Genomic DNA, 14,272 nt, shown 5'->3' with positions numbered 1-14,272 from the left:
TGCACATGTATTCGTCACAGTGAAATTCATCCTCTGCATTTAACCCATCTGAAGCAGTGAACACACACACACACACACTCAAAGCAGTGGGCAGCCACACCAGAGTGCCCAGGGATCAAGTACCTTGCTCAAGGGCACCTCAGCCCAAGGCCACCCCACGTCAACCTAAGTGCATGTCTTTGGATTGTGGGGGAAACCAGAGCACCCGGAGGAAACCCACGCAGACACGGGGAGAGCATGCAAACTCCACACAGAAAGGCCCTCGCCGGCCGTTGGGTTCGAACCTGGAACCTTCTTGCTGTGAGGCGACCGTGCTAACCACTACACCACCGTGCCGCCCTAAAACAGTTTTTACAAAGACACCCACATCCGCTTGTTCTGACCCACTGGAGGTAGCATCACAGTGCTGTTAGCCAATCAGAGGTGCTGTTAGCCAATCAGAGGTATGAGAGAGGAGATACAATCCTAGTCAGAAGAAAATTTGTTCAGTTGACCTAATTACTAATTTGTTAGCAAAAAATTGGCAATACAATGACCAAGTTTTGTGCAGAAGGTCTAGTTCTTTCAAATAAAACAATCAGAACTGAAATTCATTGAGAACTGAGGGAGGAGACACGATTTAACTGAAAATAAACAAAGTTGCAAGCATATTGTTCACGATAGGAAAATCAACAAACAAACGACCAAGTTTTGTTCCCTGAGCGAAGATCTACCCAAAACATCGATCAGAACTGAAATCGGATGAGAAATGAGAGAGGAGATACAATTCTAGTGAAAAGTCTGAAAACTCCTGCAAGTGACCTAATTAGCAGTTCATTAGCAAAAATTTGGCAATACAACGACCAAGTTTTGTGCAGGTCTAGTTCTTTCAAATAAAACAATCAGAACTGAAATTCATTGAGAACTGAGGGAGGAGACACGATTTAATTGAAAATAAAGTTGTAAACAAATTGTTTACAACAGGAAAATCAACAAACAAATGGCCAAGTTTTGTTCCTCAAAGGAAGATCTACCCAAAACATCAATCAGAACTGAAATTGGGTGAGAGAGGAGATAAAATTCTAGTGAGAGGCCTGGGAAATTAATTAATTTGGCCTAATTACTAACTTGTTAGCAAAAAAATTTGACAAAAGAATGACCAAGTTTTGTGTGGAGTGATGAGTTCTTTCAAATAAAACAATTGGAACAGAAATCCATGGAGAACTGACAGAGGAGATATGATTTAACTGAATTGTGGACGACAGACAGATGACGGACGCCATGCCATGGCAATAACTCATTGGCCTTATGGCCAGATGAGCTAATTATAAACCATATAAGAAGTTAATGAAAAGTTTAAAAGTGAAAACACTGAAGTATTTCTTTTACTTCTTTACTAAATCAGATTGTACAGATATTTTAATTCTGAGCTATAAAACGAATCTGTAACATCATCATCTTACCTCTCTATGCCATTTAGACTCTTGTTCTAAATTTCAAAGACATTCCCTTCAAGAAATGGTTTTAAGCATGAAAACAGGACATTGAGAGCTTATTCATTTCATTCATCTTCAGTAGCCATCCAATAATATGCTCATCCTATTACACAGGGACACATTAAAGAGCTGGAAATAAAAAAATAAAAAGCCTCAATGATGCTGTAGCTCATAAAGGCCACTGTTGTTGTATGTGAGTTTGAAATCCGATCAATCCTGTGGGAGGAGTAGCAATTTTTGTGAAATTGCATATGACTCCTGTGTAGCCGTATCCATGGCAGGTGGCGCCACCTGGTGAGCATTTCTTGTTGGAATATGACTTGAGAGTCTTCTGGGTGAGTTTCAGTGAAAATATCCTAACAGTTTACGAACAGTAGTATTTAGTGTGACGAGTAACCTAAAATTTTCAAATGCTCATAAAATGTGAAATATGACATGTGGTGCCACCGTCTTGACAACTTTTATACATACCAACTTGGGGAACATTCCATATGAGTTTGATCAAAATCTGATCATTCCTGTAGAAGGAGTAGCGATTTTCATGAAATTGCACATGACCCCTCTGTAATCTCATCCATAGTAGGTGGTGCCACCTGATGAACAATTCTTGTTGGTATATGTCTTCAGAGTCTTCTGGGTGAGTTTCAGTGAAACCGTCCCAGCACTTTACGAAGAGTAGTGTTTAATGTGATGAGTCACCCAAAAATTTCAGACACCCATAAAATTGTCTATATGAAAGGTGGCACCAGCATCTTGACAACTTTTATGCACACCCACCTGGGTAACATTGTATGTGCGTTTGATTGAAATCCAATCAATCCTGTAGGAGGAGTAGCTATTTTTGTAAATTGTGGACAGATGACGACAACAGACAGACAACGGACAGATGACGTGTGATTGCATAAGCTCATCCGGCCTGGCCTATGGCTGGATGAGCTAAAAGCTAAGCCAGCTTGTTATATTTATTCATCTCATCTCATTATCTGTAGCCGCTTTATCTTTCTACAGGGTCGCAGGCAAGCTGGAGCCTATCCCAGCTGACTACGGGCGAAAGGCGGGGTACACCCTGGACAAGTCGCCAGGTCATCACAGGGCTGACACATAGACACAGACAACCATTCACACTCACATTCACACCTACGGTCAATTTTAGAGTCACCAGTTAACCTAACCTGCATGTCTTTGGACTGTGGGGGAAACCGGAGCACCCGGAGGAAACCCACGCGGACACAGGGAGAACATGCAAACTCCACACAGAAAGGCCCTCGCCAGCCCCGGGGCTCGAACCCAGGACCTTCTTGCTGTGAGGCGACAGCGCTAACCACTACACCACCGTGCCGCCCTGTTATATTTATTGTTTATTAAAATTTATTAGATTTGTATAAGTAGAATTTATTCTGGTTCTTATATTGGCCATTTTGTTTTATATTAAATAGTGAATGTGACCATTTTGATATTCTTTAACAAAACTTGAACAGACTGGGCCATTTCTTCTTTTGAGTAATATATGATATATATCTATAATATAGTAGTAATAGTGTTTTTCAGGTTAAATATGGGTTTTTGTAGTGTAAAGTATTCATTCATCATCTCTTGTGGGTCATGGGTGAGCTGAAGCCAATCCCAGCCTGACTTTGGGCAAGAGGCGGGGTACTGCACCACAAACAATTCAAATAAATTAAAGGAAACGCCAAGTAATTTTTAGCTCATCTGGCCGTAGACCAGGCTGGATGAGCCTACAGTATGCAAGCACGTGTTGTCCATCCGTCGTCCGTCGTCATCGTTCGTCCACAATTTACAAAAATCGCTACTCCTCCTACAAGATTGGTTGGATTTTGAGCAAACTCACATACAATGTTCCCCAGGTGGGTGTGCATAAAAGTTGTCAAGATGGTGGTGCCACGTGTCATATTTATGATTTTATGGGCGTCTGAAATTTTTGGGTGACTCATCACATTAAATGCTACTCTTCATAAACTGCTGGGACGGTTTCACTGAAACTCACCCAGAAGACTCCAAAGACATATACCAACAAGAATTGTTCACCAGGTGGCATCACCTGCCATGGGTGAGGCTACAGAGGGGTCACGTGCAATTTCATGAAAATCACTACTCTTCCTACAGGAGTGATCAGATTTTGATCAAACTCATATGGAATGTTCCCCAGGTTGGTATGTATAAAAGTTGTCAAGACGGTGGTGCCACCTGTCATATTTAACATTTTATGGGTGCTTGAAATTTTTTGATTATTCTATTTGTGAAAAAATTTTTTCTATAATATTTTTCAGTAAAAGGCTGAAAAATTACAGCTGATTCTGAACAGTGGAAATCAGTCTGTCCTTCACATGAGTCCTGCCACTGAGACAAAGGAAAAGATAAATGAAAACAAAGCGAAGTTTTCATCCGACAGAGAGGAGGGGAATAAACACAATGAAATCCACAGCACAATTTTCCAGTCAAGCCTTCACAAGCAATATGACCTTGGTATGATATTGGAGTGGCTAAGGGGTGCCAGTGACTAACTGATTTCATATCTGAATCCTTAGAGAGAAATGACGAGGTGAATTTGTCTAATTTTAAATTGGATTTGATTTTCTTAATGTTAACTCAGTGGCAGTTACTTACAACTTGAACTACCTAGAAAATTATACGCATACTGTGAATTACAGCATGTTTGTCCATGTAACTGTCTTTATACATCTTACCTCCATTTCCTCTTCCCTTAGCCCAAGTTTGAGGAAGTACAGAATAAAAACAAGTTCTTAGGTAGCATTACAGAGGAATGGATTGAAAATCTGGAGGTTGAACTCCAGGTGTTCGTGTTTGACTTTAAGCCATGTATTGAGTGACTTCATCAGCTGCATGCTCAACTGTCTGACACCAAGAAAACCAAGAAAGAGAACTAAGGTAACTGAAAGCCTATAAAGTGTGTAGATGTAAATATCTGCGGAAGATTTTAAGTGTGCGAAGGTGAGGCTGGACATGTCCCTTGCTGACTCTCATGGTAAGAGGTGCCACTCCTACCCTAGCAACTGGGAGGAAGTGGACCCCTGCCACAGCGGTGCTACAGGCCAAATCTGCCCTCCTGCATCGGGACGTAGTGGGCCATGTCCAACAAGAAAGAGCAGGATTTGGCCTTGGAGCTATGACACCTCTCTGGCAGAAGGCTTCTATAACTGAGCGTCACACTTCGGTGGTGGAGCAGGTGCGACGACAGGAAGAAGCAGCCAGATGCTCCAAAGCTGTGACACAAGCCAAACAGGACCGCTGGATGAGGTGGGAGGGGGTTGAGAGGAAGAAACTAACATGGAGCGAGCTTTGGGGCATGGAGTCCAACCGGTTGAGTTTCATCATCCGAGCTACATATGATGTCCTACCCTCTCCCACTAATCTGCACCTGTGGCTTGGAAAGGACCCATCTTGCCCCCTGTGTACAACCCCTGCAACACTCAAACACATTCTGGTTGGCTGCAAGACTAGCCTCACTCAAGGCAGATACACTTGGATACATAACCAAGTTCTCAAGTGTTTGGCCGACAAACTTGAGTGCAAGAGAGTAGCAACTAACAGCAAGCTCGTCAGCATCCAGAATGTGCACAGTCACCAGCCACTGTTTGTGCGGGAGGGCGATAAGCGTAGGGGGGGGCCCTCAAGCGTGGATCTGTCCCCACTGAATGCAGCCAGGGACTGGCAGATAAGAGTGGATCTAGACCAGAGGCTCATCTTCCCTCCAGAGATTGCAATAACAACCCTTCGTCCAGACATCGTCCTCTGGTCTAATTCCTGCTGGCTCGCCTACATCATTGAGCTAACAGTTCCCTGGGAGGATGCCCTTGAAGAAGCCTTTGAGCGCAAGAAGCTGCGTTATGCTGACCTTGCAGCTGAGGCAGAGGACAAAGGTTGGAAGATAAGGGTGCGTCCAGTGGAGGTGGGCTGCAGGGGCTTTGTGGGCACAACAGCAAAGCTCCTTAGGGAGATTGGAGTCAGGCGCACAGACAAGCCATCAAAGAACTGGCCAACACTGCAGAGAGAACAAGCCATTGGTTATGGCTGAAGAGAGGCGATACCATCTGGGCTGCTTGGAACAGCTAGCAGCGGGACACACACCCAGGCCTGATCAACCTGTGGTGGGCCTGCCTCAGCAGAGGGTGTATTGTGTTAAGTGGCCGAAACACCCGGTGACGCTCAGGTACACAACTGACGATGTGTCCCGCTGTAAAAAGCTGTGTAGCACCCACCCATCCTACAAATGGTGCAAATATTGGGATATGTAACATCAAGTCCTTTCAATGAATCTTGATATCTGGAGTGAACCAGTGACCGCTGCGAAAGAGCAGCTGACAATCAGGGAAAGACCAGATGACGGCCTGGAAAGACTGCTGACAGGAGGGAAGAGACCCCAACAGGGCTAGTGTGGGTTAGCGTCCCACACTAGCAGGGTCCAGTGCTGGCTAGCATTCCTGGGCCCACCCATCATTGCTACGAAGACTTCAAAGAAGAAAACACCCCCAGGGTCTGCGAGAGTGGGGGCAGAAGATGACCCAGCATGGACGGACTACATGGTAACAGACCTTGGAACGGAACAGACGATGAATAGGACAACAAGCACCACAATGGATGAGTTGCAAATGCAGGCAGGAGAAGAACGACGGAGTTGCATCTGTGGCTGGTCAAAAGTAACAACAGAGAGGGGCCTTAAAATCCACCAAGGGCTAAAGAAATGCCTCAGCAAGCTCAGCAAGGGGTCTCGCATTGAGCACTACTTCTTCAGAAGTCGGCCAAATCAGTTGAATGAAGCCCAGAGGCAGGAGAACCCCCACAGTCCTCAGGGCATCAGCACCTCAATTGAAGCTCAGCATTGCATTGACCCTCCAGTAGGCACCAGCACAGAGGCCAGGCAAGAGCAGCCAGCAGCAGCGTACAGCAATCCACAGCCACCAACTGTCCCCAACTTGGAGCCAGGACTGCAATACGTAGTAGCAGTTCCAACCTCAGAACCCAGCCAGCAACATCTAACAGCAGGCTTTAGCCCAGTACTTAGCCAGCCTCACCCAACATCCTTCTTTAGCTCAGCGCCCAGTCAGTTACAAGCAGCAACAGAGAAGATGATGGAAGGAAGGAAATCGCAGATCCTGTGGCCCAAATCCAGCCAGAAGCGAGAGTGGGAGACAACGGCGTTAGACCTGGTTGCCCTTCTAGAACAACAGAAGAGTCCAGTTGATCGAAAACTGGAGAACATGGGGGCCATTATTTACAGCTATGGCACGGAGAGGTTTGGGGTAAAACCCATGACGCAGAGGCAGCGGATAAGCCCCATAAACCAGGCGAAGTCCAGGAGGCAGTGGGAAATTGACAGGCTGGTGAAGGAAAGAAGACAACTGAGAAAGCAGTGGAGGAAGGCTACAGAGATGGAGAGAGTGGGACTGGATGACCTGCAGGCTGGGATAAAACAGCGATTGACAAGTCTGCAAAGGTCTGAGCACCTCAGGCGGCAACACAAGAGGAAAGAAAGATCAAGGACCCGTTTCTATACTGACCCCTACTGCTTTGTAAAGGGCATCTTTGACAAAGAAAGGAGTGGGAGCCTGAAAGCACTGATTAAAGACCTGGAAGAGCACCTGAAGAAGACCTACTCTGATGAGCGAAGGTATGAGTCAGTTACCATCTCGGACAACATGCCACCAATTCATGCACCTGAACACCAGATGGATGTCAGGCCCCCCACATGGAGCGAAGTGGAAAAGGTCGTGAGGCAGGCAAGATCAGCATCAGCACCTGGGCCCAATGGTATCCCTTACCGGTTTTACAAGAACGCTCCTGAAGTCCTCAAGTACCTCTGGAAACTAATGAAGGTGGCCTGGCGGAAGGGAGTGATTCCAAAGGCATGGAGAAGGGCAGGAGGAATTCTGATCCCTAAAAAAAAGGACTCTGCAACCATCAGTCAATTCCGCCAGATCAGCCTTCTGAACGTAGAGGGAAAGATATTCTTCAGAGTCTTGGCCCAACGGCTCTCTACATACCTGCAAAGAAACAACTTCATTGATACATCAGTGCAGAAGGCTGGGATCCAGGGGTTCTCAGGATGCATGGAGCATGCCAATATGATCTGGCATCAGATACAATCTGCCAAGAAAGAGCGTAGAGACCTGCATGTGATCTTTCTAGACCTTGCAAATGCCTTTGGGTCATTGTGGATAGCCTTCAGTTACTTTGGGGTACCAGAGATGGGACATCTTGTGGATAGCCTTCAGTTACTTTGGGGTACCAGAGCACATCACAAAATTGGTCAAGGGCTAGTTTCAGGATCTCCAGTTTTGTATAACGGTTGAAAACACCACCACTGCCTGGCAACATCTGGAAATTGGCATCATGGCAGGCTGCACAATTTCACCGTTGGCCTTCATCATGGCTATGGAACTAATAATACGGGCATCTTGTTGGGTGGTGGGAGGTGAGAGGACCAAGAGCGGCCTGCGTCTTCCACCAGTAAGGGCCTACATGGACGACATGACCATCATTACAACAACAAAACCTTGCACCAGACGATTGCTCCACAAACTCCAAGAAAACATCGAATGGGCAAGAATGCAATTCAAACCAAGCAAGTCATGCAGCATCTCCATCGTGGAAGGCCAACTAAGAGGCGAGCGATTTTACATCAGCGAGAAACCAATTCCAACAGTCCTCGAGAAGCCCATTAAGAGCCTTGGGCGATGGTATAATGCAGACCTCAAAGACACTCAGCAACTCCGGCAACTTCAGCAGGATGTGGCTAATGGCCTTAAGCAAATTGACAACACTGCACTGCCAGGGAAGCTGAAGCTGTGGTGTTACCAGTTTGGGCTGCTACCCAGGCTGTTGTGGCCATTGACCATGTACGAGGTTTCACTTAGCCATGCCAATCGCTTGGAAAGGCTAGTGAACACGTATGTGAGGAAATGGCTTGGGCTTCCGAAGTGCGTCAGCAGTGTTGGACTGTACTGTAAAGGAGCCCTGTCACTGCCTATCTCGAGTCTGGTGGAAGATTTTAAGTGTGCGAAGGTGAGGCTGGACATGTCCCTTGCTGACTCTCGGGACCCCATGGTAAGAGGTGCCGCTCCTACCCTAGCAACTGGGAGGAAGTGGACCCCTGCCACAGCGGTGCTACAGGCCAAATCTGCCCTCCTGCATCGGGATGTAGTGGGCCACGTCCAACAAGGAAGAGCAGGATTTGGCCTTGGAACTATGACACCTCTCTGGCAGAAGGCATCTATAACTGAGCGTCGCACTTTGGTGGTGGAGGAGGTGCGACGACAGGAAGAAGCAGCCAGATGCTCCAAAGCTGTGGCACAAGCCAAACAGGGCTGCTGGATGAGGTGGGAGGGGGTTGAGAGGAAGAAACTAATATGGAGCGAGCTTTGGGGCATGGAGTCCAACCGGTTGAGTTTCATCATCCGAGCTACATATGATGTCCTACCCTCTCCCACTAATCTGCACCTGTGGCTTGGAAAGGACCCATCTTGCCCCCTGTGTACAACCCCTGCAACACTCAAACACATTCTGGTTGGCTACAAGACTAGCCTCACTCAAGGCAGATACACTTGGATACATAACCAAGTTCTCAAGTGTTTGGCTGACAAACTTGAGTGCAAGAGAGTAGCAACTAACAGCAAGCTCGTCAGCATCCAGAATGCGCACAGTCACCAGCCACTGTTTGTGCGGGAGGGCGATAAGCGTGGGGGGGGCCCTCAAGCGTGGATCTGTCCCCACTGAATGCAGCCAGGGACTGGCAGATGAGAGTGGATCTAGACCAGAGGCTCATCTTCCCTCCAGAGATTGCAATAACAACCCTTCGTCCAGACATCGTCCTCTGGTCTAATTCCTGCCGGCTCGCCTACATCATTGAGCTAACAGTTCCCTGGGAGGATGCCCTTGAAGAAGCCTTTGAGCGCAAGAAGCTGCGTTATGCTGACCTTGCAGCTGAGGCAGAGGACAAAGGTTGGAAGATAAGGGTGCGTCCAGTGGAGGTGGGCTGCAGGGGCTTTGTGGCAAGCACAACAGCAAAGCTCCTTAGGGAGAGTGGAGTCAGGGGGCAGGCGCACAGACAAGCCATCAAAGAACTGGTCAACACTGCAGAGAGAACAAGCCATTGGTTATGGCTGAAGAGAGGCGATACCATCTGGGCTGCTTGGAACAGCTAGCAGCGGGACACACACCCAGGCCTGATCAACCTGTGGTGGGCCTGCCTCAGCAGAGGGTGTATTGTGTTAAGTGGCCGAAACACCCGGTGACGCTCAGGTACACAACTGACGATGTGTCCCGCTGTAAAAAGCTGTGTAGCACCCACCCATCCTACAAATGGTGCAAATATTGGGATATGTAACATCAAGTCCTTTCAATGAATCTTGATATCTGGAGTGAACCAGTGACCGCTGCGAAAGAGCAGCTGACAATCAGGGAAAGACCAGATGACGGCCTGGAAAGACTGCTGACAGGAGGGAAGAGACCCCAACAGGGCTAGTGTGGGTTAGCGTCCCACACTAGCAGGGTCCAGTGCTGGCTAGCATTCCTGGGCCCACCCATCATTGCTACGAAGACTTCAAAGAAGAAAACACCCCCAGGGTCTGCGAGAGTGGGGGCAGAAGATGACCCAGCATGGACGGACTACATGGTAACAGACCTTGGAACGGAACAGACGATGAATAGGACAACAAGCACCACAATGGATGAGTTGCAAATGCAGGCAGGAGAAGAACGACGGAGTTGCATCTGTGGCTGGTCAAAAGTAACAACAGAGAGGGGCCTTAAAATCCACCAAGGGCTAAAGAAATGCCTCAGCAAGCTCAGCAAGGGGTCTCGCATTGAGCACTACTTCTTGAGAAGTCGGCCAAATCAGTTGAATGAAGCCCAGAGGCAGGAGAACCCCCACAGTCCTCAGGGCATCAGCACCTCAATTGAAGCTCAGCATTGCATTGACCCTCCAGTAGACACACACCCAGGCCTGATCAACCTGTGGTGGGCCTGCCTCAGCAGAGGGTGTATTGTGTTAAGTGGCCGAAACACCCGGTGACGCTCAGGTACACAACTGACGATGTGTCCCGCTGTAAAAAGCTGTGTAGCACCCACCCATCCTACAAATGGTGCAAATATTGGGATATGTAACATCAAGTCCTTTCAATGAATCTGCCTCTTTTTTTTTGCCTCTTTTTGCCATTATACTTCAGGATTCACTTTTATAAGGTTGACCACTGTTCAGAGATTAGTAAGGATAGTGTGTGATAGATAGATAGATAGATAGATAGATAGATAGATAGATAGATAGATAGATAGATAGAACCCCGATTCCAAAAAAGTTGGGACAAAGCACAAATTGTAAATAAAAATGGAATGCAATGATGTAGAAGTTTCAAAATTCCATATTTTATTCAGAATAGAACATAGATGACATATCAAATGTTTAAACTGAGAAAATGTATCATTTAAAGATTCAATTTGATTCGATTAGATAAAACTTTATTGATCCCTTTGGGAGGGTTCCCTCAGGGAACTTAAGATTCCAGCAGCATCATTACAGATAAACAGAGAAAAGAAATAGAGAAAACTTCTAGATAAATTAAAATAAATTATGTATTTACATATACAAATATAAAAGAATAAGATATGGGGAAGAGGGGGAGGGGGAAAAGGGGGTGAGAAGTGGGGTTAGGGTAAGTGTGTGTGTGTGTGTGTGGGGGGAGCAGGAAAGATATTGCACATTATATTGCACGTTGTCCGGTATTGCTTATTGTTAGGCTAGGCTACTGCTCCTTCCTGTCCTCTGTCCTCCTGTTACCCCCCCCCCCCCAGAGAGGAGTTGTACAGTCTGATGGCGTGAGGGACAAAGGAGTTTTTGAGTCTGTTCGTCCTGCACTTGGGAAGGAGCATTCTGTCACCGAACAGGCTCCTCTGGTTGCTGATGACGGTGTGCAGAGGGTGACTGGCATCGTCCATGATGTTCAATAGTTTGTCCATAGACCTCTTCTCTGCCACCATCACCAGAGAGTCCAGCTTCATGCCGACCACAGAGCCGGCCCGCCTGATCAGTTTGTCCAGCCTGGATGTGTCCTTCTTGGATGTGCTGCCCCCCCAGCACACCACGGTGTAAAACAGGACACTGGCGACCACAAACTGATAGAACATCCACAGGAGTTTCCTGCAGATGTTAAAGGACCGCAGCCTCCTAAGGAAGTATAGCCTGCTCTGTCCCTTCCTGTATAAGTGATTGGTGTTGCAAGTCCAGTCCAGCTTGCTGTCCAGCCACAGCCCGAGGTACTTGTAGGAATCCACAGCCTCCACCTTGACTCCCTCGATCAGAACTGGTCGTGAACTTGGTCTGGACCTCCCAAAGTCAATGACCAGCTCCTTCGTCTTTGAGGTGTTGAGCTGCAGATGGTTCCTGTTGCACCACACAGCAAAGTCCCTCACCAGGCTCCTATACTCCTCCTCTCTGTCGTCACTGATACACCCAATGATGGCTGTGTCATCGGCAAACTTCTGAATGTGATACAGCTCCGAGTTGTAGCAGAAGTCTGCAGTGTACAGGGTGAAGAGAAGAGGGGCCAGCACTGTGCCCTGGGGTGCTCCGGTGCTGCTAATTACAGTGTCAGACGTGATGTCCTTCAGCCTGACGTACTGCGGCCTGTCAGTGAGATAGCTGGAGATCCAGGTGACCAGGCAGGGGTCCACTTGCATCCTGTTCAGTTTGTCCTGAAGCAATAGGGGCTGGATGGTGTTGAAGGCACTCGAGAAGTCCAAGAAGAGGAGCCTCACTGTGCCATTTCCCTTATCCAGATGCGAGTGGGCTCGGTGCAGCAGGTGGAGGATGGCATCTTCCACACCAACACCTGCCCGGTACGCAAACTGCAGACAGTCCTGGGCATGTTGTACCTGGGGTCTGAGGAGGCTGAGGAAGAGCCGCTCCAACGTCTTCATCAGATGTGAAGTGAGTGCCACCGGTCGGAAGTCGTTCAGCTTGCTGGGCCGATTCTTTTTGGGAACTGGAACAATACATGATGTCTTCCAGAGGGTTGGCATTCTCCCCAGCTGCAGGCTGAGGTTGAAGATGCGTTGGAGTGGTTCACCCAGTTCAGCAGCATAGGTCTTCAGTAGTCATGGACACACCTTGTCTGGGCCTGCTGCTTTCCTGGGGTGAAGCTTCCTCAGTTGACCTCTGACCTGGTCTGCAGTAATGCATAGAGGAGTCTGTGTTGAGGTGGGGGAGGAGGGGGCTGCTGTGATGACTGGGGGGAGGTGTGTTGAGGGAAGAAGGAGAGATGGCTGCAGTGAGGGAGAGGGTGGGGGGGACGTGGGCTGGTTGAACTGATTGAAGAAGTCATTCAACTCATTCGCCCTCTCTACTGTCCCCTCAACAACTCTGGTCTTTGTATTGTGGCCTGTGATGGTTTTCACACCTTCCCAGACCTCCCTCATGCTGTTCTCCTTCAGCTTCTGCTCCACCTTTCTCCTGTAGCTGTCCTTAGCTTCCCTCATGCAGCGTTTTACCTCCTGCTGTGCTGCTTTCATTGCCTCCCTATCCCTGCTCCTGAAGGTGGCCTTCTTCCTGTTGAGGACAGCTTTGACTTCTTGTGTTACCCATGGCTTGTTATTAGGGTAACACCATACAGTCTTAGCGGGGGAGACCACGTCTGCACAGAAGTGTGTCAGCCCCTCTATATCCTCACAGTGTGGGCTAAGCAGCACATCCCAGTCCGTCATGTCATAGCAGTCTCTGAGGGCATCTTCCATTTCAGGGGACCACCTCCTGATGGAGCTAGTTGTTGCAGGCTGCCTTTGAACCAGGGGGGTGTACTTCGGCTGTAGAAGAACCAGGTTGTGGTCAGACTTCCGTAGTGGGGGGAGGGGTGTGACACTGTATGCATCCCTCACTTTAGCATACAGCAAGTCAATTGTCCTGTTGTTCCTTGTTGGACAATCCACAGCCTGGTAAAAAGCAGCCAAAGTAGAGTCTAAAGTAGCATGATTAAAGTCCCCAGAAATGATGATAAATGCCTCAGGGTGCTGTGTCTGCACCCTTGCTGTGACAGTGAATCCTCTCACATGCAGCAGCTGCGTCTGCCCTCGGAGGGATGTAAACACAGATGGTGATCACGTGACTGAACTCCCTCGGCAGATAATATGGCCGCAGGCTAACGGCTAGCAGCTCCAAGTCTGGGCAACATAAAACTGTCTTTACGGAGATATGTCCCAGGTTACACCAGCGGTTGTTAACATAAATGATGAGTCCCCCACCTTTGCTTTTCCCACATGTGTTAGTGTCTCTGTCAGCTCTCACAGCAGTGAATCCCCGCAGGTCCACGTTAGCATCCGGTACAAGGTGTGTTAGCCATGTCTCCGTAAAAATAAATAAGCTGCTCTCCCAGTAAATCCGCTGGTTGTTCAGAGCAGAAAGCTCATCGACTTTATTCGGCAGTGAGTTCACATTCCCCATGATAACGGAGGGAATGGATGGTTTGTAGCACCGCCAGTTGTCCGCTAGCCTAGCCTTTAGCTTAGCTCCACCTAAAGAGAAAAATTAGGTGATTTTAAATTTCATGACAACAACACATCTCAAAAAAGTTGGGACAAGGCCATGTTTACCACTGTGAGACATCCCCTTTTCTCTTTACAACAGTCTGTAAACGTCTGGGGACTGAGGAGACAAGTTGCTCAAGTTTAGGGATAGGAATGTTAACCCATTCTTGTCTAATGTAGGATTCTAGTTGCTCAACTGTCAGGTCTTTTTTGTTGTCTCTTCCTTTTTATGATGTGCCAAATGTTTT

The sequence above is a fragment of the Neoarius graeffei genome, chromosome 10 (assembly GCF_027579695.1).
Source record: "Neoarius graeffei isolate fNeoGra1 chromosome 10, fNeoGra1.pri, whole genome shotgun sequence".
Classification (NCBI taxonomy): Eukaryota; Metazoa; Chordata; class Actinopteri; order Siluriformes; family Ariidae; genus Neoarius; species Neoarius graeffei.
Note: the sequence above shows the minus strand (reverse complement) of the source record.